At 30.6% G+C, this 25606-nt stretch overlaps 3 long non-coding RNA genes across 3 annotated transcripts; all 3 read left to right on the top strand.

Annotated features, from left to right (window-relative positions):
• Positions 1-594: 594 nt before the first annotated feature.
• On the top strand, positions 595-4761 carry LOC143378141 (uncharacterized). The gene is made up of 2 exons (XR_013087646.1): positions 595-1310; positions 2456-4761. It is a non-coding gene; the product is annotated as an uncharacterized LOC143378141 (long non-coding RNA).
• Positions 4762-7508: 2747 nt separating this feature from the next.
• LOC143378139 (uncharacterized) lies at positions 7509-25042 on the top strand. The gene is made up of 2 exons (XR_013087644.1): positions 7509-8341; positions 24795-25042. It is a non-coding gene; the product is annotated as an uncharacterized LOC143378139 (long non-coding RNA).
• On the top strand, positions 20719-23945 carry LOC143378140 (uncharacterized). Its single transcript, XR_013087645.1, has 2 exons — positions 20719-22774; positions 23295-23945. It is a non-coding gene; the product is annotated as an uncharacterized LOC143378140 (long non-coding RNA).
• Positions 25043-25606: the final 564 nt, after the last annotated feature.

The following is a 25606-nucleotide window of genomic DNA, read 5'->3' as shown; positions in this document are numbered from 1 at the left end:
AAAAAGTAAATGAATAGGGAAAAAATTGGAAAATAAATAGAGAAAAAACAGGTAAATAAATAGAGAAAAAATAGGTAAATTATCTAGAGAAAAAATAGGTGTATAAATATAGATAAATAGCTACATAAATCAAGGAAAAAAAGGTAAATAAAAAAATAGGTATATAAATTAGAGGAAAAAATAGGTAAATAAACAGAGAAAAAATAGGAAAATAAATGAGAGAAAATATAGGTAAATAACTAGAGAAACAATAGGTAAATAAATAGAGAAAATATAGGTGTATAAATTAGAGAAAGATAGAGGTAAATAAATAGAAAAAAGTAAATGAATAGGGAAAAAATTGGAAAATAAATAGAGAAAAAACAGGTAAATAAATAGAGACAAAATAGGTAAATTATCTAGAGAAAAATAGGTAAATAAATAGAGAAAACAAAATAGGTAAATAAATAGAGGGAAAAAAAGGTAAATAAAGAGAGAAAACAAAGGAGGTAAATAAATAGAGAAAAAATAGGTAAATAAATTTGAGAAAAAAATAGATAAATAAATAGAGAAAAAATAGGTAAATAAATTAGAGAAAAAAATAGATAAATAAATTAGAGGAAAAAATAGGTAAATAAACAGAGAAAAAATTTGTAAATAAATTAGAGAAAAAAATAGATAAAGAAATAGTGAAAAATAGGTAATGAAGTAGAGAATACAAACGAGGTAAATAAATACAGAAAATAGGTAAATAAATAGACAAAAATAGGTAAAAAATTTAGAGAAGAAAATAGGCAAATAAATAGAGAAAAATAGGTAATGAAGTACAGAAAACAAAGTAGGTAAATAAATACAGAAAAAATAGATAAATAAATAGAGAAAAAATAGGTAAATAAATTAGAGAAAAAATAGGTAAATAAATTAGAGAAAAAAATAGATAAATAAATAGAGAAAAAATAGGTAAATAAATTAGAGAAAAAAATAGATAAATAAATTAGAGGAAAAAATAGGTAAATAAACAGAGAAAATAGGTAAATAAATTAGAGAAAAAAATAGATAAATAAATTAGAGGAAAAAATAGGTAAATAAACAGAGAAAAATAGGTAAATAAGTAGAGAAAACAAAAGAGGTAAATAAATAGAGAAAAATAGGAAAATAAATAGAGAAAAAATATGTAAATTATATAGAAAAAAATAGGTGTATGAATAGAGATAAATAGCTAAATAAATCAAAGAAAAAAAGGTAAATAAAAAAATAGGTAAATAAATTAGAGGAAAAAATAGGTAAATAACTAGAGAAAAATAGGTAAATAAATAGAGAAAACAAAACAGGTAAATAAATAGAGAAAAATAGGAAAATAAATAGAAAAAAAAATAGGTAAATTATCTAGAGAAAAAATAGGTGTATAAATATAGATAAGTAGCTAAATAAATCAAAGAAAAAAGGTAAATAAAAAATAGGTAAATAAACTAGAGAAAAAAATAGGTAAATAAATTAGAGAAAAAATAGGTAAATTATCTAGAGAAAAAATAGGTGTATAAATATAGATAAATAGCTACATAAACCAAAGGAAAAAAGGTAAATAAAAAAATAGGTATATAAATTAGAGGAAAAAATAGGTAAATAAACAGAGAAAAAATAGGAAAATAAATGAGAGAAAATATAGGTAAATAACTAGAGATACAATAGGTAAATAAATAGAGAAAATATAGGTATATAAATTAGAGAAAGATAGAGGTAAATAAATAGAAAAAAGTAAACAAATAGAGAAAAAATAGGAAAATAAATAGAGAAAAAATAGGTAAATTATCTGGAGAAAAATGGGTGTATAAATAGAGATAAATAGCTAAATAAATCAGAGAAAAAAACGTAAATAAAAAAATATGTAAAGAAATTAAAGGAAAAAATAGGTAAATAAACAGAGAAAAAATAGGAAAATAAATGAGAGAAAATATAGGTAAATGACTAGAGAAACAATAGGTAAATAAATAGAGAGAAATAGGTAAATACATAGAGAAAAATAGGTAAATAAATAGAGAAAATATAGGTGTATAAATTAGAGAAAGAAAGAGGTAAATAAATAGAAAAAAGTAAATGAATAGAGAAAAAATTCGAAAATAAATAGAGGAAAAATAGGTAAATAAATAGAGAAAAATAGGTAAATTATCTAGAGAAAAATAGGTAAATAAATAGAGAAAACAAAAGAGGCAAATAAATAGAGAACAAATAGGTAAATAAACCAAAGGAAAAAAGGTAAATAAAAAATAGGTAAATAAATTAGAGGAAAAATAGGTAAATAAACAGAGAAAAATAGGTAATGAAGTAGAGAAAACAAAGTAGGTAAATAAATACAGAAAAAAAGAGGTAAATAAACTAGAGAAAAAATAGGTGTATAAATAGAGAAAAATAGCTAATTAAAAAAAATAGGTAAATAAATAGAGGGAAGAAAGGTAAATAAATAGAGAAAACAAAGCAGGTAAATAAATAGAGAAAAAATAGGTAAATAAACAGAGAAAAATAGGTAAATAAGTAGAGAAAACAAAAGAGGCAAATAAATAGAGAACAAATAGGTAAATAAATACAGAAAAATAGGTAAATTAGGTAGAGAAAAAATAGGTGTATAAATAGAGAAAAATAGGTAAATAAACCAAAGGAAAAAAGGTAAATAAAAAAATATGTAAAGAAATTAAAGGAAAAAATAGGTAAATAAACAGAGAAAAAATAGGAAAATAAATGAGAGAAAATATAGGTAAATGACTAGAGAAAGAATAGGTAAATAAATAGAGAAAAATAGGTAAATAAATAGAGAAAATATAGGTGTATAAATTAGAGAACGAAAGAGGTAAATAAATAGAAAAAAGTAAATGAATAGAGAAAAAATTCGAAAATAAATAGAGGAAAAATAGGTAAATGAATATGGAAAAAATAGGTAAATTATCTAGAGAAAAATAGGTAAATAAATAGAGAAAACAAAAGAGGCAAATAAATAGAGAACAAATAGGTAAATAAATACAGAAAAATAGGTAAATTAGGTAGAGAAAAAATAGGTGTATAAATAGAGAAAAATAGGTAAATAAACCAAAGGAAAAAAGGTAAATAAAAAATTGGTAAATAAATTAGAGGAAAAAATAGGTAAATAAACAGAGAAAAATAGGTAATGAAGTAGAGAAAACAAAGTAGGTAAATAAATACAGAAAAAAAGAGGTAAATAAACTAGAGAAAAAATAGGTGTATAAATAGAGAAAAATAGCTAATTTAAAAAAATAGGTAAATAAATAGAGGGAAAAAGGTATATAAATAGAGAAAACAAAGCAGGTAAATAAATTAGAGAAAAAAATAGTAAATAAATTAGAGAAAAAAATAGATAAAGAAGTAGTGAAAAATAGGTAATGAAGTAGAGAATACAAAGGAGGTAAATAAATATAGAAAATAGGTAAATAAATAGACAAAAATAGGTAAATTATCTGGAGAAAAAATGGGTGTATAAATAGAGATAAATAGCTAAATAAATCAGAGAAAAAAACGTAAATAAAAAAATATGTAAAGAAATTAAAGGAAAAAATAGGTAAATAAACAGAGAAAAAATAGGAAAATAAATGAGAGAAAATATAGGTAAATGACTAGAGAAACAATAGGTAAATAAATAGAGAAAAATAGGTAAATACATAGAGAAAAATAGGTAAATAAATAGAGAAAATATAGGTGTATAAATTAGAGAAAGAAAGAGGTAAATAAATAGAAAAAAGTAAATGAATAGAGAAAAAATTCGAAAATAAATAGAGGAAAAATAGGTAAATAAATAGAGAAAAATAGGTAAATTATCTAGAGAAAAATAGGTAAATAAATAGAGAAAACAAAAGAGGCAAATAAATAGAGAACAAATAGGTAAATAAACCAAAGGAAAAAAGGCAAATAAAAAATAGGTAAATAAATTAGAGGAAAAATAGGTAAATAAACAGAGAAAAATAGGTAATGAAGTAGAGAAAACAAAGTAGGTAAATAAATACAGAAAAAAAGAGGTAAATAAACTAGAGAAAAAATAGGTGTATAAATAGAGAAAAATAGCTAATTAAAAAAAATAGGTAAATAAATAGAGGGAAGAAAGGTAAATAAATAGAGAAAACAAAGCAGGTAAATAAATAGAGAAAAAATAGGTAAATAAACAGAGAAAAATAGGTAAATAAGTAGAGAAAACAAAAGAGGCAAATAAATAGAGAACAAATAGGTAAATAAATACAGAAAAATAGGTAAATTAGGTAGAGAAAAAATAGGTGTATAAATAGAGAAAAATAGGTAAATAAACCAAAGGAAAAAAGGTAAATAAAAAAATATGTAAAGAAATTAAAGGAAAAAATAGGTAAATAAACAGAGAAAAAATAGGAAAATAAATGAGAGAAAATATAGGTAAATGACTAGAGAAAGAATAGGTAAATAAATAGAGAAAAATAGGTAAATAAATAGAGAAAATATAGGTGTATAAATTAGAGAACGAAAGAGGTAAATAAATAGAAAAAAGTAAATGAATAGAGAAAAAATTCGAAAATAAATAGAGGAAAAATAGGTAAATGAATATGGAAAAAATAGGTAAATTATCTAGAGAAAAATAGGTAAATAAATAGAGAAAACAAAAGAGGCAAATAAATAGAGAACAAATAGGTAAATAAATACAGAAAAATAGGTAAATTAGGTAGAGAAAAAATAGGTGTATAAATAGAGAAAAATAGGTAAATAAACCAAAGGAAAAAAGGTAAATAAAAAATTGGTAAATAAATTAGAGGAAAAAATAGGTAAATAAACAGAGAAAAATAGGTAATGAAGTAGAGAAAACAAAGTAGGTAAATAAATACAGAATAAAAGATGTAAATAAACTAGAGAAAAAATAGGTGTATAAATAGAGAAAAATAGCTAATTTAAAAAAATAGGTAAATAAATAGAGGGAAAAAGGTATATAAATAGAGAAAACAAAGCAGGTAAATAAATTAGAGAAAAAAATAGTAAATAAATTAGAGAAAAAAATAGATAAAGAAATAGTGAAAAATAGGTAATGAAGTAGAGAATACAAAGGAGGTAAATAAATATAGAAAATAGGTAAATAAATAGACAAAAATAGGTAAATAATTTAGAGAAGAAAATAGGCAAATAAATAGAGAAAAATAGGTAATGAAGTACAGAAAACAAAGTAGGTAAATAAAGACAGAAAAAATAGATAAATAAATAGAGAAAAATAGGTAAATAAATTAGAGAAAAAAATAGATAAATAAATTAGAGGAAAAAATAGGTAAATAAACAGAGAAAAAATTTGTAAATAAATTAGAGAAAAAAATAGATAAATCAATAGTGAAAAATAGGTAATGAAGTAGAGAATACAAAGGAGGTAAATAAATACAGAAAAAAGAGGTAAGTAACTAGAGAAAAAATAGGTAAATAAATAGAGAAAAAGTAGGTAAATATAATAGAGAAAAAGTAGCTAAATAAACAGAGAAAAAATAGGTAAATAAATTACAGAAAAAAATAGATAAAGAAATAGTGAAAAATAGGTAATGAAGTAGAGAATACAAAGGAGGTAAATAAAAACAGAAAATAGGTAAATAAATAGAGAAAAATAGGTACATAAATTAGAGAAAAAAATAGATAAATAAATTAGAGGAAAAAATAGGTAAATAAACAGAGAAAAATAGGTAAATAAGTAGAGAAAACAAAAGAGGTAAATAAATAGAGAAAAATAGGAAAATAAATAGAGAAAAAATAGGTAAATTATATAGAAAAAAATAGGTGTATAAATAGAGATAAATAGCTAAATAAATCAAAGAAAAAATGGTAAATAAAAAAATAGGTAAATAAATTAGAGGAAAAAATAGGTAAATAACTAGAGAAAAATAGGTAAATAAATAGAGAAAACAAAACAGGTAAATAAATAGAGAAAAATAGGAAAATAAATAGAAAAAAATAGGTAAATTTTCTAGAGAAAAAATAGGTGTATAAATATAGATAAGTAGCTAAATAAATCAAAGAAAAAAAGGTAAATAAAAAATAGGTAAATAAACTAGAGAAAAAAGTAGGTAAATAAATAGAGAAAAAATAGGTAAATTATCTAGAGAAAAAATAGGTGTATAAATATAGATAAATAGCTACATAAATCAAGGAAAAAAAGGTAAATAAAAAAATAGGTATATAAATTAGAGGAAAAAATAGGTAAATAAACAGAGAAAAAATAGGAAAATAAATGAGAGAAAATATAGGTAAATAACTAGAGAAACAATAGGTAAATAAATAGAGAAAATATAGGTGTATAAATTAGAGAAAGATAGAGGTAAATAAATAGAAAAAAGTAAATGAATAGGGAAAAAATTGGAAAATAAATAGAGAAAAAACAGGTAAATAAATAGAGACAAAATAGGTAAATTATCTAGAGAAAAATAGGTAAATAAATAGAGAAAACAAAATAGGTAAATAAATAGAGGGAAAAAAAGGTAAATAAAGAGAGAAAACAAAGGAGGTAAATAAATAGAGAAAAAATAGGTAAATAAATTTGAGAAAAAAATAGATAAATAAATAGAGAAAAAATAGGTAAATAAATTAGAGAAAAAAATAGATAAATAAATTAGAGGAAAAAATAGGTAAATAAACAGAGAAAAAATTTGTAAATAAATTAGAGAAAAAAATAGATAAAGAAATAGTGAAAAATAGGTAATGAAGTAGAGAATACAAACGAGGTAAATAAATACAGAAAATAGGTAAATAAATAGACAAAAATAGGTAAAAAATTTAGAGAAGAAAATAGGCAAATAAATAGAGAAAAATAGGTAATGAAGTACAGAAAACAAAGTAGGTAAATAAATACAGAAAAAATAGATAAATAAATAGAGAAAAAATAGGTAAATAAATTAGAGAAAAAATAGGTAAATAAATTAGAGAAAAAAATAGATAAATAAATAGAGAAAAAATAGGTAAATAAATTAGAGAAAAAAATAGATAAATAAATTAGAGGAAAAAATAGGTAAATAAACAGAGAAAATAGGTAAATAAATTAGAGAAAAAAATAGATAAATAAATTAGAGGAAAAAATAGGTAAATAAACAGAGAAAAATAGGTAATGAAGTAGAGAAAACAAAGTAGGTAAATAAATACAGAATAAAAGAGGTAAATAAACTAGAGAAAAAATAGGTGTATAAATAGAGAAAAATAGCTAATTTAAAAAAATAGGTAAATAAATAGAGGGAAAAAGGTATATAAATAGAGAAAACAAAGCAGGTAAATAAATTAGAGAAAAAATAGTAAATAAATTAGAGAAAAAAATAGATAAAGAAATAGTGAAAAATAGGTAATGAAGTAGAGAATACAAAGGAGGTAAATAAATATAGAAAATAGGTAAATAAATAGACAAAAATAGGTAAATAATTTAGAGAAGAAAATAGGCAAATAAATAGAGAAAAATAGGTAATGAAGTACAGAAAACAAAGTAGGTAAATAAAGACAGAAAAAATAGATAAATAAATAGAGAAAAATAGGTAAATAAATTAGAGAAAAAAATAGATAAATAAATTAGAGGAAAAAATAGGTAAATAAACAGAGAAAAAATTTGTAAATAAATTAGAGAAAAAAATAGATAAATCAATAGTGAAAAATAGGTAATGAAGTAGAGAATACAAAGGAGGTAAATAAATACAGAAAAAAGAGGTAAGTAACTAGAGAAAAAATAGGTAAATAAATAGAGAAAAAGTAGGTAAATATAATAGAGAAAAAGTAGCTAAATAAACAGAGAAAAAATAGGTAAATAAATTACAGAAAAAAATAGATAAAGAAATAGTGAAAAATAGGTAATGAAGTAGAGAATACAAAGGAGGTAAATAAAAACAGAAAATAGGTAAATAAATAGAGAAAAATAGGTACATAAATTAGAGAAAAAAATAGATAAATAAATTAGAGGAAAAAATAGGTAAATAAACAGAGAAAAATAGGTAAATAAGTAGAGAAAACAAAAGAGGTAAATAAATAGAGAAAATAGGAAAATAAATAGAGAAAAAATAGGTAAATTATATAGAAAAAAATAGGTGTATAAATAGAGATAAATAGCTAAATAAATCAAAGAAAAAATGGTAAATAAAAAAATAGGTAAATAAATTAGAGGAAAAAATAGGTAAATAACTAGAGAAAAATAGGTAAATAAATAGAGAAAACAAAACAGGTAAATAAATAGAGAAAAATAGGAAAATAAATAGAAAAAAATAGGTAAATTTTCTAGAGAAAAAATAGGTGTATAAATATAGATAAGTAGCTAAATAAATCAAAGAAAAAAAGGTAAATAAAAAATAGGTAAATAAACTAGAGAAAAAAATAGGTAAATAAATTAGAGAAAAAATAGGTAAATTATCTAGAGAAAAAATAGGTGTATAAATATAGATAAATAGCTACATAAACCAAAGGAAAAATGGTAAATAAAAAAATAGGTATATAAATTAGAGGAAAAAATAGGTAAATAAACAGAGAAAAAATAGGAATATAAATGAGAGAAAATATAGGTAAATAACTAGAGAAACAATAGGTAAATAAATAGAGAAAATATAGGTGTATAAATTAGAGAAAGATAGAGCTAAATAAATAGAAAAAAGTAAATGAATAGGGAAAAAATTGGAAAATAAATAGAGAAAAAACAGGTAAATAAATAGAGAAAAAATAGGTAAATTATCTAGAGAAAAATAGGTAAATAAATAGAGAAAACAAAATAGGTAAATAAATAGAGGGAAAAAAAGGTAAATAAAGAGAGAATACAAAGGAGGTAAATAAATACAGAAAATAGGTAAATAAATAGACAAAAATAGGTAAATAATTTAGAGAAGAAAATAGGCAAATAAATAGAGAAAAATAGGTAATGAAGTACAGAAAACAAAGTAGGTAAATAAATACAGAAAAAATAGGAAAATAAATAGAGAAAAAATAGGTAAATTATATAGAAAAAAATAGGTGTATAAATAGAGATAAATAGCTAAATAAATCAAAGAAAAAAAGGTAAATAAAAAAATAGGTAAATAAATTAGCGGAAAAAATAGGTAAATATCTAGAGAAAAATAGGTAAATAAATAGAGAAAACAAAACAGGTAAATAAATAGAGAAAAATAGGAAAATAAATAGAGAAAAATAGGTAAATTATCTAGAGAAAAAATAGGTGTATAAATATAGAAAAGTGTTACGTGCCGCGGCCTTTTTAGTGTTCGAGCGGCACGATTTTTAGACGCAATATCGATTAGGGGTATCCCACAGTCGTTAGACTATCAATTATTGCTGGATTGAGTTTATGATTTAGAAAAAGCAAGGAGGCTCGCCGCAGTCGTAACAGTCGATTCTTTTAGTTGATAATTATTTAGGTACCTTCTCAGAAGGAGAAGGGGTAGATTTTGGGATCGTTGGTGCTCTAGTCCCGTACGGGTCTTTTCAATGGAATCAGATAGGTAATTCACTAGTAGAGGTTGAGTATAAATAAAATTTTAATGTTGAATAACGGATGAAATCAAAAGAACATAACATAAATTATGGATATGATCGATCAACAATTGTATAAAGTTCAGGTACTAATATAATTGATTATAATTTCTGACTAGGGAAATCCCACAGTCGTTTGACTGTCAGAAATTATTAGTTAGATGCATTAAATTTTAACAGTGCCAAATAAGTGGTAAAGAAAAAGATAAGAAAGGGAACTCACCAGACAGTCGCAATAATATAAATGTTAATCTGCTTTTAAATTTGCTTTTTGAGTTTTGGAAAACTTTCTGGATCGCTGATAAACCTGAATCAGAAAGAAGGATTAGACGCGAAAACACACACACACACACACTTGATTTTGAATTATAAATTGAAACGGAAATAATGTAAATTAAATTATTAACTGAGTAAGTTAAGCGAATAATTAGTTTTGAAAAGTTTAGGATTTGAATTGTTTCGCAAAGTTGAGTCTTTCACGCGGTTACACAGTAGACCGGAGAACTCTAGCTCTATAAGACTTCGCGGACCCAATGACACGCACCTCACGATTTATCGTCACAGAGTAGTACTGAGTTGAATTATGAAATGAAACTGAATAATAATAATTTTAACTAGTAGATACAATAAAAATTTGGATTAAATCGTTAACAGAATAAATAGTTTCGAAGTTATTAGAATATTTGTTTCGCAAAGTCGAGTCTTTCACGCGGTTACACAGTAGACCGGAGAACTCTAGCTCTAAAACACTTGCGGACCCCAATGACACGCACCTCACGATTTACCGTCACAGAGTGCCGCAGCTTCACGCTCTCGGCAGCGACCACAGTGGGTCCGTACCGAAAATGCTTACGCTGCATTTTATCGCTCGGCCGCGCTACCATGGGCCCGTCTACTTAACGAGGCGGTGTGTGTGTGCGTTTTCACGTCCATCCATCAGACTCCCGATTCAAATATATGATCAATCTTTACGGAATATTCGTACTCACAGGAAAACATGACGTCTCACATACAATTTCGCACAGCTAAAGGTCCTCCCTTAATGTTCATGATTTCATATACACAATTTCTGACTAGGGGAATCCCACAGTCGGTTGACTATCAGAAATTGTGTTGGGTATTCAAATTTTAACAACAATTTTTAATTAATTACTAATTCACACATGCGACAAGATCGTGGGAAGGCGCGGTTCCCTGCACCGGATGTAGAGCATACAATTTCGTCAGTCTTCTAAGAAATGATCCAGTCTGCGCATTCCCGCTGTAGCCGTTACTGATTATGTTACAATGTTTAACGCGACGGTCAGAGGTGTGCTCAACGAGGGTTCTCCCACAATGCTGCAAAGCATTGTTGAAACGCCACCCTGCCGCTTACATAAAACGGATTCGGCACAGAAGGAGAATCACTGGGTCTTTCCGAACGCGACTCTCTGGTGAGAACGCCGCTGCGTCAGCACCGCCTTATCTGTATCGCGGGACGGCAGTACGTTGAGACGACGACGTTCCAAGAAAAGGGGTTTTTGTTCTATCAAAAATATTATTAATTAATAGGCAGGAGTATGATCAACGAGGGATTTCCCATAACGCTAGGCGTTGTTGATGCATACCCTGACTTAAAAGAAAAATTTTACGTTCCGAACGTAACATCCCTCCCTCCTTGGAACCATCGTCGTCCCCGACGATGTATACTGAAGGTATAAGGTACGGTAGCGCTTATGATCGTATATGTATATGGACGTACAGGCTCAGGTTGCATTGGACTAGGGAATTCCCATAATGTTTGCACATTGACGCAATGCAATCCCGTTACAATTTAAGTGGGTTAAAATAGGGGTTCGTATATTAGGTCGTGAATGACGCGCAGATGATGGTTAGGTTTGTACCGCGTGTATCGCGTAATCGTGGTGCCTCCGACATACAGATGTATTGGCCCCGTCCGTTCACCGAGCGTCACCACCTCGTACGCACAGTCCAGTACGGTTTTACTGACGGTTGGGCAGCTCTCCACATCAATTGTGACTATTTCTGGACACTGCCGTAGCAAGCCACAAATGTCCTCATCAGTGATACCTTGGCTTTCTCTGCAGTGGACCTCTACCAAGCCCTTGAGGAATTGTAGCATCCACCCCCCGACAGTCGGATGCATGTAGTTGATATTTAGGATTTTTAGTTTTTCCAATTTCCGGAGTGGTTCCAGAACGAATTCTCCTTTGATGTTTGTGCAACCACTCAGATTTAAAGATGTTACTTCCCCCATGTATAGGCCAATCTCTGAGACAAGGCCAGAAGCAACCCATCCGCAGAAGGTAAGACTCAGGGTTGTTATACTCCGATATTTTGAGGGGAAAGAGACAGCCATCTCTACCGGGCCCAGCTCCAGCTCGGCAAAATCTCCCCTTTCAACTGCCTCGTTGCCTTCCTCCATTTCCATTTCAGGCATGGGCTCCTCGAAACCACAGAAGTGCAACTCCAAGGTTGTTAGGGTCGTCTGCAGGTCTGAGTTGTTAATTAACGCCTGCAAAATACTATGGTCTATTAAATTTTTACATATACTGATCTTTAAATAATTCAGATTCCGCAACCCTTGAAGAGTGGTTGCTAGGTTTGAAGGTTTTAGTTGTTCGCATCGGTGGAGAGAAAATGTTTCTAAATTTTTGTTGATTGCCGGAAGGGACTTCCCAGTGATGTCCGTATTCGTAAGACAGAAAGACTTTAGAATTCCTGCTAGGGCCAGGACCTTAAAGAGTTCAGGATCCACGGGACCCTCACATTTCCCCAGTTTGAGGCAAGTAAGACGTGGTGCCCCCGACTCCAGGTCTCTCAAGGTCGATGGCCGGATCGTCACAGCAGTTAGATCTATTGCTTGCAGTTCTGGACAACTTCTTATGGCAATGGAGATAACTTGGGGTCTCAAACATTTTGCCAATGGTTCTTCATCTATCCGTATGCTCTTTAGCTGACTACCTGCTCTCTTCAGGAACCAGTAAAATGACTTAGTGCTCACTATCGTCCCTTCCCATCCATTTGGCCAGCACCAGTCATTCAGGTCGATATGGCGAAGACCGTGATACGAGGCGAGGCTTCCGAGTCGCCACCTTCTAGAGACCATCTCTAGACGGCTCCTGTCAGCAAACGGCAAATAGTTGGCAATTTTAGAGATGCATTCTATTGGGAGTGGAATCCGCTCACGCAAATCAAACCCAGGGAATGGGTTCACGTCAGGTCGTGGGGGAATTAACTTGGTGCTGTGCCACGAGTCCGCCATCAGCACCCTTAGCTTCCTCTTATGGCATATTATTCCTACGTCCGCCGCAGCCAAAGCCTTCTTTGCTCCGTCTATAGACTTAAATGTCACGAAAGCATTGTTCCCTGATGTCTTCCGCAGCACCACCACATGTTCAACTCCATACGGGTGAAATATCTCCATCAGTTTCTCCTTTTTGGTGTACGGCGCCAAACGGCTGACGAAGAGTCGCCGATCGAGAATCTCTGGCCGGGAGAAACTGGACGATGCCATTTCGCTAGTGTACAGACAGTCACAGAAAGCAAGACCAAAATTATGAAATAACAAAATCATTGTCGAAGAAGGAAAAGAACATAAGAAGAATCGTAACTAACAACAAGTTCTGACAAGGGAATTCCCATAGTCCTTGGACTGTCAGGGTTTGTTATTAAGTATACATGTTTCTAGCAGTTTATCATCGCCCTTTGAATAGGTAACGGTGGTCTGTTTTCTGAAATAGACAATTCTTGAATTTCTTCAGTGGATCCCAGAAATAATAGACCATCAATCCTATTATAATCAAGGCCTGTGCCGCTATTGTTCCGTACGTCAATGACAAATGTGATTTTCTTGCTCGGTGATGTTCTCCAATTTCCTCTAGTTGGGCTTCAATTTCATACAAAGAATCAGATGTGCGTTCCAGTTTGTTATTGTCTTGAAACTATATCCGCTCAATAGCGATGTATGTAATTTTCCGTTGCGCGCAGTACTCAAAGCCGTGATAAAGCGATGCGTTGCAGTAATGTAATGTTTCAAAGAAATTTCAACAGATTCTGAATATTGACTCATTGCTAAACTATAGTTCAAAGCTAACTGTTTATCAATTTGCATTTCTAAGTCGGGTCAGCGTCATCTCTCAACCTGAATCAGTCAAATCAATCAGGACTCCAATTTAATTGTAATTTATCGACATGTTTGGTGAGCATTTTACCAGCTTCATCTCTTAACAAAACATTGTTTCCTTCTAGTATCCCAATAATTTTATATGGTCCGTGATAGCGCTTGGCGAATTTTCCCCTTTTTGGTTCTACTAAAACACGTACCATATCCCCTATTTTGCCTTTGAAGGGTCGGGCGTTCCTATCATAGTACACTTTTGATCTTTCCTTTGCCTGAACTAAATTTTGTCCTGCTATTACTTGCATTTCTGAAAGTCGCGTTATTAAATCATGTAAATAGGAATTGTATGTGACTAAATTCTCGTCGTTCGGGAAGGAACTTGGGCAACGCGCAAGTTTGCCAAAAACTAATTCATACGGGGTAAAATTTGTGGCTTCATGGACAGATGTGTTATAAGAAAACATAGCGAAGGGTACTAATCTATCCCAATCATCAAAATCATTCATATAATGGCTAATATATTCGGTTAACACTATGTGACTTCTTTCTAATGCGCCATTAGTTTGGGGTCTGTAACCAGATGTAGTGACATGTTGAATTTTGAAGATTTTTGCTAAGTTCCGAATTATCTTATTAATGAAACTAGTCCCTTTGTCCGTTAGTATTGCGCGTGGCGTTCCATACTGCAATATAAGGTTAGTAACCAGTGCGTGAGCTATAGTTTCTGCTTTTATGTCCGGAACAGGGACAGCTATGCAATATTTTGTCAAATTATCTTGCATAGTTAGTATATGTTTGTTCCCGCTGGGAGTAGTGGGTAAAGGACCTACAGTGTCTAATGATACTTTAGAAAATGGCTCCAAAGGAGTGTCAGTGATTAACATTGGTTCACGAGTTTTAGTTCTTACTAATTTTTGATTCTGGCAACTATTGCAAGTACGGATATAATTTTGAATATCGTTGCGCATACCTGGCCAATAAAATCGTTCTCGAATTCTGCAATATGTCTTTGTTAAACCCTTATGTCCTCCTACCAAACTTTCATGTAACTCTGAAATGATTTTCAGACGAAGTTCTTCCGGAGGCACCTGAGTGTTTCCGTAACAAAGGGCTATTTCGATATTGCTATCCTCAAATGTATTCCTTAATATTTCTATTAACGTACCTTGAGGTAATTCGTCCGTAAAGTCACCATTTTGTGAGATTCTTAGACCCCGTATATCTAGATCTAAAAGAATTTTCCTTAGGTTTTGTAGCCCAAGTTCCAAATCCCGAGTAGAAATTTTATCAAAATGTTTTCTTTTTACGACTACACTAAATATTCTATTTTTACCGCGCTTTGTTATTAGTATTTGTCCCACTCTGGGCTTTGCCTCTTTTAAGTCGTTCGCATTGATGATGCCTAGGTCGGAGAGCAATATACTCACTGGTGTAACAAGTTCACAATCGGACGAAATGAAATGTACATAGTTTGATCTGTAATACGTTAGATTTTGTCTCGTAGAAGTTACGATGTCTTTACTTTTGTATTGCTTGCTGCGAGATTCGAATTCTAGATCCGGAGGTATGTAATCAGCGTCCGGGATGTATATGGATGATGAGTTTGAGATTTGTGGGAAAAGCTGTCTAGGAGTAGATTTTTGAACGATAGGTTGCCTACCTCCCTCCTTGGGAGTTCGATCAACCGTTGAATTTGGAAATGGTGTCGAAAGTGCTATAGGGTTTGGATCTACGGTCGGGGTAGGTAAGATTGAACTGTATCTAGGCCTGTTAACGATTGTGCTATCAGGCACTCTTGTTGCAGTTATTTCTAGTTCTGATTCTTCCGGAATATTTTTCAGCTGAGGTGCTTTACTGGCTGTTTCCTCACGCCTTGGATTTGGAATTTGACTACCTTTTTCAGAATCTCTAGCTTGTTGTAATAATTTTTCTATACGTCTATTTAACTCTTCGTCCCCAGTATCATCATCGTATGGATCCAAATCTTGTAATATTTCCTGTCTATATTCATCTAAAGTGTCTCCTTCAGAAAGGGCATCTAATAAAACTATTTCCTCTTCAAGTTCCTGTAATTGAGCGCTTTTATCTAATAATGATTTTTCAAATCTATTAAAAGACTCTTGTAGTTCTTCTAAATCTATAAATGTGGACTTCTGTTTGTTCTGATCATCTGTATCACTATCGCGAACTTCGGGTAAATTAATGGCAATAGTTTTCTCTACTTCGGACTCGCTCCCTTTTTCCCGCAATTCCGTACCGGCCACTGCACTTTGTGAATCTGGAATTTTAGGATTCTCCACCATCTGTTTAGGATGAAATCCCAGATTCGGCAGTGTACTCCTACGTTGACGGAATATGGGCGGATCTGACTGTTCGTCATCGGAATCGACGTCCTCTACTAGAGAAAGTTCTTTTGATCTACCTAATTCTTGTGTTTTTGATGGTCCCGGAGCTTCAGTAGCTTGAAACTTTGCTCGCGTTCTAGTTGCTATTGCACTGGTATCTAAAGGTACAGGTATCCTCGGTTTAGATATTGAACTTACTGGTCTCCCTAATTTTGGTTTTCCTGGTAAACTAGCTATTCTTTCCTTAGGTTTGGAAGCTTCAAATTCCGAAGATGTCGGGATTCGTTTGCCCGTTGTGGAGGGTTTATTTATTGGTAATAATTTTGGGCAATCAGGTGCTAACTCCGACTTTGTATTATCAGAGGAATCCGATAAACTGAAATCATCAGACGAACATAGTTCATTTACTATGACTGGATTCCTTGATAAGGCATCAGCATTTGTGTTTAATTTTCCTGCCTTATGAATAAATTCATACTCATAATCTCGCAATTTTAGTCGCCAGCGGATCAATCGTTGCCCTGGATCTTTTATTGAATTAATCCATCGTAGCGGTTCGTGATCACTGACTAGGGTAAATTTACGGCCATATAAATATGGTCTGAAGTGTAAAATGGCATAGAGGACTGCCAAACATTCCTTTTCTGTAGTGAAATAATTTTGTTCCGGTTTAGTTAAAATTCTCGAAAGATATGCAACTGGGAGATCTTGACCATTTACTTCCTGACTGAGTACAGCGCCTATGGCATAGTCTGACGCATCTGTAGTTAAGGTGAATGGACTATTAAAATTTGGATACTGAAGTATGGGACTTTTACAAAGTGCTTTTCGTAATTCCAGAAATCCTTTCTTTTGTTCCTTTCCCCAAGTGAAAGTAGAATTTTTCTTCAACAAGTCTGACAGTGGTTTAGCTTTTTCTGCGAAGTTTTTGATAAAGCGTCTGTAATATCCTGCTAGACCTAGAAATTGCCTAATATTTTTCTGATTTTTCGGACGAGGGAAATTCTTTACTGCACTAATCTTTTTCGGATCCGGTTTTACACCTGAGTGACTAATAACATGTCCTAGGTAAGCAACTTCTATTTTGAGGAACTCGCACTTATCGGGTTGTAAAGTTAATTTAGCATCGGCCAAACGCATGAATAAACGACGAATTTTCTTTTCATGTTCTTCTAAATTTTTGGCATATACCACGATATCATCCAAATAAACGAAAACTTCTACACCCTGTAACCCGCGTAAGACTTGATCCATTAGCCTTTGAAAAGTCGCTGGAGCATTTTTGAGACCTTCCGGCATTCGGATGTATTCATAATGACCGTTTGGGGTTGTAAAGGCTGTTTTTTGTCTATCTTTAGGATCCATTTCAATTTGTTGAAATCCGCTTGCTAAGTCAAACGTAGAGAAATATCGGGCTTCACCTAAGTGATCCAGAATATCGGTAATGTTCGGTAATGGATATGCATCGCCAATGGTTTTCTCATTAAGATTGCGGAAATCTATGACTATTCTCCATCTCAGATTGCCTTTAGAATCCGGTTTTTTAGGAACAATCCAAATGGGCGAATTATACGGTGAATTTGAAGGTGCTATTATTCCGTTATTTAGTTTATTACGAACCTGTTTTTCTATTTCATCTTTATGAACCGGAGGAAAACGATACTGTCGCGTATTCACAGGAACATCATCTACTGTGGGGATTCTATGTTTAATGTATGAGGTACATGGTAATTTATCGCAAGGCAAGTGGAATCGTTCTGGAAATTCTTTAATGATTTTAATTACATGATCCCGTTCTTCTTCGTTCAAATGATCGAGACGCAATTTTTTTATGATTTCTAAAACTCTGTCTTCCGCGATTGGCAAGGTCTCATCTTCTGTATCAGAATCGAAATAATTTTGTTCTTCTTCGGGGAAGTTATGGTACTCGAATGGTATTAATTCTTGTGGCGGAATTTCGACTTCGACATCCTTATCCGTCGTATTAACGGCAAAGACGTGACATGCGCCTTGGTCATTTACAGACACAACAGCTTCGCCAATGTACAAACCATCTATAGTTTCAATTTTAGGTAGATATCCCTCTTTTAAATCATGATTCGTAACGTCAATGGCAACCGCTTTTCTAGTACGTGCTTTTAAATACAAAAGTCGGGGTTTTACACTACGAGGTACTGGATCATGGCCAACAAAAGGTATGGGTTTAATAGGATCGCTTCGTGTTACCAATGTGTTATGGGCGAAGGAGATTTCAGCCTGCTCTTGTGTGAGATACTCTTTACCTAATATACCATCGCAACGCAGTACAAATGAAGATCTTACGACATGAAATTTTACGGGTTTGCCTAATAATGTAATTATTGTGGTACCTAAAGTCTCTGTCATATCCGGAGTTATTCCTGAGATAGCAACTGATTCATGAAGTGCGACTGAAACATTTTCGTCAAGGGCGCTTAATTTGATTACGTTTATATCTGCTCCTGTATCTACGAGGAAATATGCACAACCCATATTCAGCTCTTTACCCATCATTTTTACTAGTGGGGATTCGGGTTTTTCTACCGTTGCAATTTTTCTTGGTTTGCTAGAAATTTTACTGTTGCATGACGCTCCTTTTCCGAATGACTCGACGTCGCGTCCGTCCGTCGGGTCATTTGTGCGTTTAAATGACCGGTTCTATCTTCGGGTTTAGTATTTCTATTATATGGAGAACTCGGTCTCGTTGATGGAGGAATAGGAGATGGAGATCTTGGTCTAGGCCATTGAGAATACCTATCTCTTGCTGAACGTGGTGGTTCATTACTGTTTGTATTATAATGATCATACGGGTAATAATTAGGATATGGCATTGGCGGATAGAAATAAGGCGAGTAGTACGGATGTGGAGGAAATCCCGGTGGATTGTAATAATGATTGTATGGTTCCCTGTTGCGTGATGGGGATTTTAAAATTCCTACTGGCGATCCGGTTACGTCAGGATTGGGACTCGGTGAACGTGTGCGATTCTCTTCTTCGTTTCGAATTGCATAATTTTGATAGCGAGGAGGGTTAATGGATTGGCGATTAGCGTAATCCTGATAGTAAGAATTCGATGGTCTAGAATAGTTATTATTCTGATTAAATGATACTTTCTGGATTTCATTCGATGGTAATATTCCGGATTTCATTCGCGTTTCTATACGCGCTGCAAATTTTCTCGCATCTTCTAAAGTTTTAGGGTCACGCGCATCTACTGAGCGCGCTATTTCATCTGGAAGTCCGCGAATATAAGCTTCCAATCCGCATTCTTTTAATGGTAATAACATTTGTTCTGCATTATTCCCATAACTATCCTCTAACGCAACTCGAGCTCCGCTAATTAATATGTTTAATCTGTCATAAAAATCGCTAACTGATTCGTCCTTTTTCATCCGAATATTTTCTATTTCGTGTTGATAGTAAGGATAATTCTTGCCCGGTGCGAATCTACCCTTTAGATGTTTAATTAGTTCATTAACTGTAGTAAATGTTTTTCCATATGTGCTATCGCGAGCTGAACCCTTCAATTTTCCTAATACTGATTTTAGAAACGAGCCCTCTAATGCAGGAGGCACTAATGCTGCGCTATTTTGTACATCCTGTACAAAATCCTTAAGAGGAACGCCCTTCCCATCAAAGTACGGAATATTTAAAGTACTATTTTGAATAGTCAAGCACTCCGCCATGGAGGTCATCATTGCACTTGCGTCTTGAGACATGGTTGAATATTTGTATAAAAATATATGGGCAGAACTAGTCAATAAATATAGATAATAGTCCCAGCATTACCACGACCACACTGATAATATATACAAAAATGGAAAAATTTTATAATTCTATCTGATTTCAATGAATATGAGCACCCAGGAATTCTTGCAAGAGAATTCCTGGTATCCCACCGCTGCCACCAGATCTGTTACGTGCCGCGGCCTTTTTAGTGTTCGAGCGGCACGATTTTTAGACGCAATATCGATTAGGGGTATCCCACAGTCGTTAGACTATCAATTATTGCTGGATTGAGTTTATGATTTAGAAAAAGCAAGGAGGCTCGCCGCAGTCGTAACAGTCGATTCTTTTAGTTGATAATTATTTAGGTACCTTCTCAGAAGGAGAAGGGGTAGATTTTGGGATCGTTGGTGCTCTAGTCCCGTACGGGTCTTTTCAATGGAATCAGATAGGTAATTCACTAGTAGAGGTTGAGTATAAATAAAATTTTAATGTTGAATAACGGATGAAATCAAAAGAACATAACATAAATTATGGATATGATCGATCAACAATTGTATAAAGTTCAGGTACTAATATAATTGATTATAATTTCTGACTAGGGAAATCCCACAGTCGTTTGACTGTCAGAAATTATTAGTTAGATGCATTAAATTTTAACAGTGCCAAATAAGTGGTAAAGAAAAAGATAAGAAAGGGAACTCACCAGACAGTCGCAATAATATAAATGTTAATCTGCTTTTAAATTTGCTTTTTGAGTTTTGGAAAACTTTCTGGATCGCTGATAAACCTGAATCAGAAAGAAGGATTAGACGCGAAAACACACACACACACACACTTGATTTGAATTATAAATTGAAACGGAAATAATGTAAATTAAATTATTAACTGAGTAAGTTAAGCGAATAATTAGTTTTGAAAAGTTTAGGATTTGAATTGTTTCGCAAAGTTGAGTCTTTCACGCGGTTACACAGTAGACCGGAGAACTCTAGCTCTATAAGACTTCGCGGACCCAATGACACGCACCTCACGATTTATCGTCACAGAGTAGTACTGAGTTGAATTATGAAATGAAACTGAATAATAATAATTTTAACTAGTAGATACAATAAAAATTTGGATTAAATCGTTAACAGAATAAATAGTTTCGAAGTTATTAGAATATTTGTTTCGCAAAGTCGAGTCTTTCACGCGGTTACACAGTAGACCGGAGAACTCTAGCTCTAAAACACTTGCGGACCCCAATGACACGCACCTCACGATTTACCGTCACAGAGTGCCGCAGCTTCACGCTCTCGGCAGCGACCACAGTGGGTCCGTACCGAAAATGCTTACGCTGCATTTTATCGCTCGGCCGCGCTACCATGGGCCCGTCTACTTAACGAGGCGGTGTGTGTGTGCGTTTTCACGTCCATCCATCAGACTCCCGATTCAAATATATGATCAATCTTTACGGAATATTCGTACTCACAGGAAAACATGACGTCTCACATACAATTTCGCACAGCTAAAGGTCCTCCCTTAATGTTCATGATTTCATATACACAATTTCTGACTAGGGGAATCCCACAGTCGGTTGACTATCAGAAATTGTGTTGGGTATTCAAATTTTAACAACAATTTTTAATTAATTACTAATTCACACATGCGACAAGATCGTGGGAAGGCGCGGTTCCCTGCACCGGATGTAGAGCATACAATTTCGTCAGTCTTCTAAGAAATGATCCAGTCTGCGCATTCCCGCTGTAGCCGTTACTGATTATGTTACAATGTTTAACGCGACGGTCAGAGGTGTGCTCAACGAGGGTTCTCCCACAATGCTGCAAAGCATTGTTGAAACGCCACCCTGCCGCTTACATAAAACGGATTCGGCACAGAAGGAGAATCACTGGGTCTTTCCGAACGCGACTCTCTGGTGAGAACGCCGCTGCGTCAGCACCGCCTTATCTGTATCGCGGGACGGCAGTACGTTGAGACGACGACGTTCCAAGAAAAGGGGTTTTTGTTCTATCAAAAATATTATTAATTAATAGGCAGGAGTATGATCAACGAGGGATTTCCCATAACGCTAGGCGTTGTTGATGCATACCCTGACTTAAAAGAAAAATTTTACGTTCCGAACGTAACAAAAGTAGCTAAATAAATCAAAGAAAAAAGGTAAATAAAAAAATAGGTAAATAAACTAGAGAAAAAAATAGGTAAATAAATAGAGAAAAATAGGTAAATAAATAGAGAAAATATAGGTGTATAAATTAGAGAAAGAAAGAGGTAAATAAATAGAAAAAAGTAAATGAATAGAGAAAAAATTCGAAAATAAATAGAGGGAAAAAAGGTAAATAAATAGAGAAAACAAAGCAGGTAAATAAATAGAGAAAAATAGGTAAATAAATAGAGAAAAAAGAGGTAAATAAGTAGAGAAAAATAGGTAAATAAATAGAGAAAAATAGGTAAATTAGCTGGAGAAAAAATACGTGTATAAATAGAGAAAAATAGCTACATAAATCAAAGAAAAAAAGGTAAATATAAAATAGGTAAATAAATTAAAGGGAAAAATAGGTAAATAAACCGAGAAAAAATACGAAAATAAATGAGAGAGAAAAATAGGTAAATATATAGAGGAAAAATAGGTAAATAAATAGAGAACAAATAGGAAAATAAATGAGAGAAAATATAGGTAAATAACTAGAGAAACAATAGGTAAATAAATAGAGAAAATATAGGTGTATAAATTAGAGAAAGATAGAGGTAAATAAATAGTAAAAAGTAAATGAATAGGGAAAAAATTGGAAAATAAATAGAGAAAAAACAGGTAAATAAATAGAGAAAAAATAGGTAAATTATCTAGAGAAAAAATAGGTGTATAAATATAGATAAATAGCTACATAAATCAAGGAAAAAAAGGTAAATAAAAAAATAGGTATATAAATTAGAGAAAAAAATAGATAAATAAATTAGAGGAAAAAATAGGTAAATAAACAGAGAAAAAATTTGTAAATAAATTAGAGAAAAAAATAGATAAAGAAATAGTGAAAAATAGGTAATGAAGTAGAGAATACAAACGAGGTAAATAAATACAGAAAATAGGTAAATAAATAGACAAAAATAGGTAAAAAATTTAGAGAAGAAAATAGGCAAATAAATAGAGAAAAATAGGTAATGAAGTACAGAAAACAAAGTAGGTAAATAAATACAGAAAAAATAGATAAATAAATAGAGAAAAAATAGGTAAATAAATTAGAGAAAAAATAGGTAAATAAATTAGAGAAAAAAATAGATAAATAAATAGAGAAAAAATAGGTAAATAAATTAGAGAAAAAAATAGATAAATAAATTAGAGGAAAAAATAGGTAAATAAACAGAGAAAATAGGTAAATAAATTAGAGAAAAAAATAGATAAATAAATTAGAGGAAAAAATAGGTAAATAAATTAGAGGAAAAATAGGTAAATAAACAGAGAAAAATAGGTAATGAAGTAGAGAAAACAAAGTAGGTAAATAAATACAGAAAAAAAGAGGTAAATAAACTAGAGAAAAAATAGGTGTATAAATAGAGAAAAATAGCTAATTAAAAAAAATAGGTAAATAAATAGAGGGAAGAAAGGTAAATAAATAGAGAAAACAAAGCAGGTAAATAAATAGAGAAAAAATAGGTAAATAAACAGAGAAAAATAGGTAAATAAGTAGAGAAAACAAAAGAGGCAAATAAATAGAGAACAAATAGGTAAATAAATACAGAAAAATAGGTAAATTAGGTAGAGAAAAAATAGGTGTATAAATAGAGAAAAATAGGTAAATAAACCAAAGGAAAAAAGGTAAATAAAAAAATATGTAAAGAAATTAAAGGAAAAAATAGGTAAATAAACAGAGAAAAAATAGGAAAATAAATGAGAGAAAATATAGGTAAATGACTAGAGAAAGAATAGGTAAATAAATAGAGAAAAATAGGTAAATAAATAGAGAAAATATAGGTGTATAAATTAGAGAACGAAAGAGGTAAATAAATAGAAAAAAGTAAATGAATAGAGAAAAAATTCGAAAATAAATAGAGGAAAAATAGGTAAATGAATATGGAAAAAATAGGTAAATTATCTAGAGAAAAATAGGTAAATAAATAGAGAAAACAAAAGAGGCAAATAAATAGAGAACAAATAGGTAAATAAATACAGAAAAATAGGTAAATTAGGTAGAGAAAAAATAGGTGTATAAATAGAGAAAAATAGGTAAATAAACCAAAGGAAAAAAGGTAAATAAAAAATTGGTAAATAAATTAGAGGAAAAAATAGGTAAATAAACAGAGAAAAATAGGTAATGAAGTAGAGAAAACAAAGTAGGTAAATAAATACAGAAAAAAAGAGGTAAATAAACTAGAGAAAAAATAGGTGTATAAATAGAGAAAAATAGCTAATTTAAAAAAATAGGTAAATAAATAGAGGGAAAAAGGTATATAAATAGAGAAAACAAAGCAGGTAAATAAATTAGAGAAAAAAATAGTAAATAAATTAGAGAAAAAAATAGATAAAGAAATAGTGAAAAATAGGTAATGAAGTAGAGAATACAAAGGAGGTAAATAAATATAGAAAATAGGTAAATAAATAGACAAAAATAGGTAAATAATTTAGAGAAGAAAATAAGCAAATAAATAGAGAAAAATAGGTAATGAAGTACAGAAAACAAAGTAGGTAAATAAATACAGAAAAAATAGATAAATAAATAGAGAAAAATAGGTAAATAAATTAGAGAAAAAAATAGATAAATAAATTAGAGGAAAAAATAGGTAAATAAACAGAGAAAAAATTTGTAAATAAATTAGAGAAAAAAATAGATAAATCAATAGTGAAAAATAGGTAATGAAGTAGAGAATACAAAGGAGGTAAATAAATACAGAAAAAAGAGGTAAGTAACTAGAGAAAAAATAGGTAAATAAATAGAGAAAAAGTAGGTAAATATAATAGAGAAAAAGTAGCTAAATAAACAGAGAAAAAATAGGTAAATAAATTACAGAAAAAAATAGATAAAGAAATAGTGAAAAATAGGTAATGAAGTAGAGAATACAAAGGAGGTAAATAAAAACAGAAAATAGGTAAATAAATAGAGAAAAATAGGTACATAATTTAGAGAAAAAAATAGGCAAATAAATAGAGAAAAATAGGTAATGAAGTAGAGAAAACAAAGTAGGTAAATAAATACAGAAAAAAGAGGTAAATAACTAGAGAAAAATAGGTAACTAAATAGAGAAAACAAAATATGTAAATAAATAGAGGGAAAAAATGTAAATAAAGAGAGAAAACAAAGGAGGTAAATAAATAGAGAAAAAATAGGTAAATAAATTAGAGAAAAAAATAGATAAATAAATAGAGAAAAAATAGGTAAATAAATTAGAGAAAAAAATAGATAAATAAATCAGAGGAAAAAATAGGTAAATAAACAGAGAAAAATAGGTAAATAAATTAGAGAAAAAAATAGATAAATAAATTAGAGGAAAAAATAGGTAAATAAACAGAGAAAAATAGGTAAATAAGTAGAGAAAACAAAAGAGGTAAATAAATAGAGAAAAATAGGAAAATAAATAGAGAAAAAATAGGTAAATTATATAGAAAAAAATAGGTGTATAAATAGAGATAAATAGCTAAATAAATCAAAGAAAAAATGGTAAATAAAAAAATAGGTAAATAAATTAGAGGAAAAAATAGGTAAATAACTAGAGAAAAATAGGTAAATAAATAGAGAAAACAAAACAGGTAAATAAATAGAGAAAAATAGGAAAATAAATAGAAAAAAATAGGTAAATTTTCTAGAGAAAAAATAGGTGTATAAATATAGATAAGTAGCTAAATAAATCAAAGAAAAAAAGGTAAATAAAAAATAGGTAAATAAACTAGAGAAAAAAATAGGTAAATAAATTAGAGAAAAAATAGGTAAATTATCTAGAGAAAAAATAG

The sequence above is a fragment of the Andrena cerasifolii genome, unplaced genomic scaffold (genome assembly GCF_050908995.1).
Source record: "Andrena cerasifolii isolate SP2316 unplaced genomic scaffold, iyAndCera1_principal scaffold0529, whole genome shotgun sequence".
In the NCBI taxonomy this organism is placed as follows: domain Eukaryota; kingdom Metazoa; phylum Arthropoda; class Insecta; order Hymenoptera; family Andrenidae; genus Andrena; species Andrena cerasifolii.
Note: the sequence above shows the minus strand (reverse complement) of the source record. Positions and strands in the feature narration are given on the sequence as shown.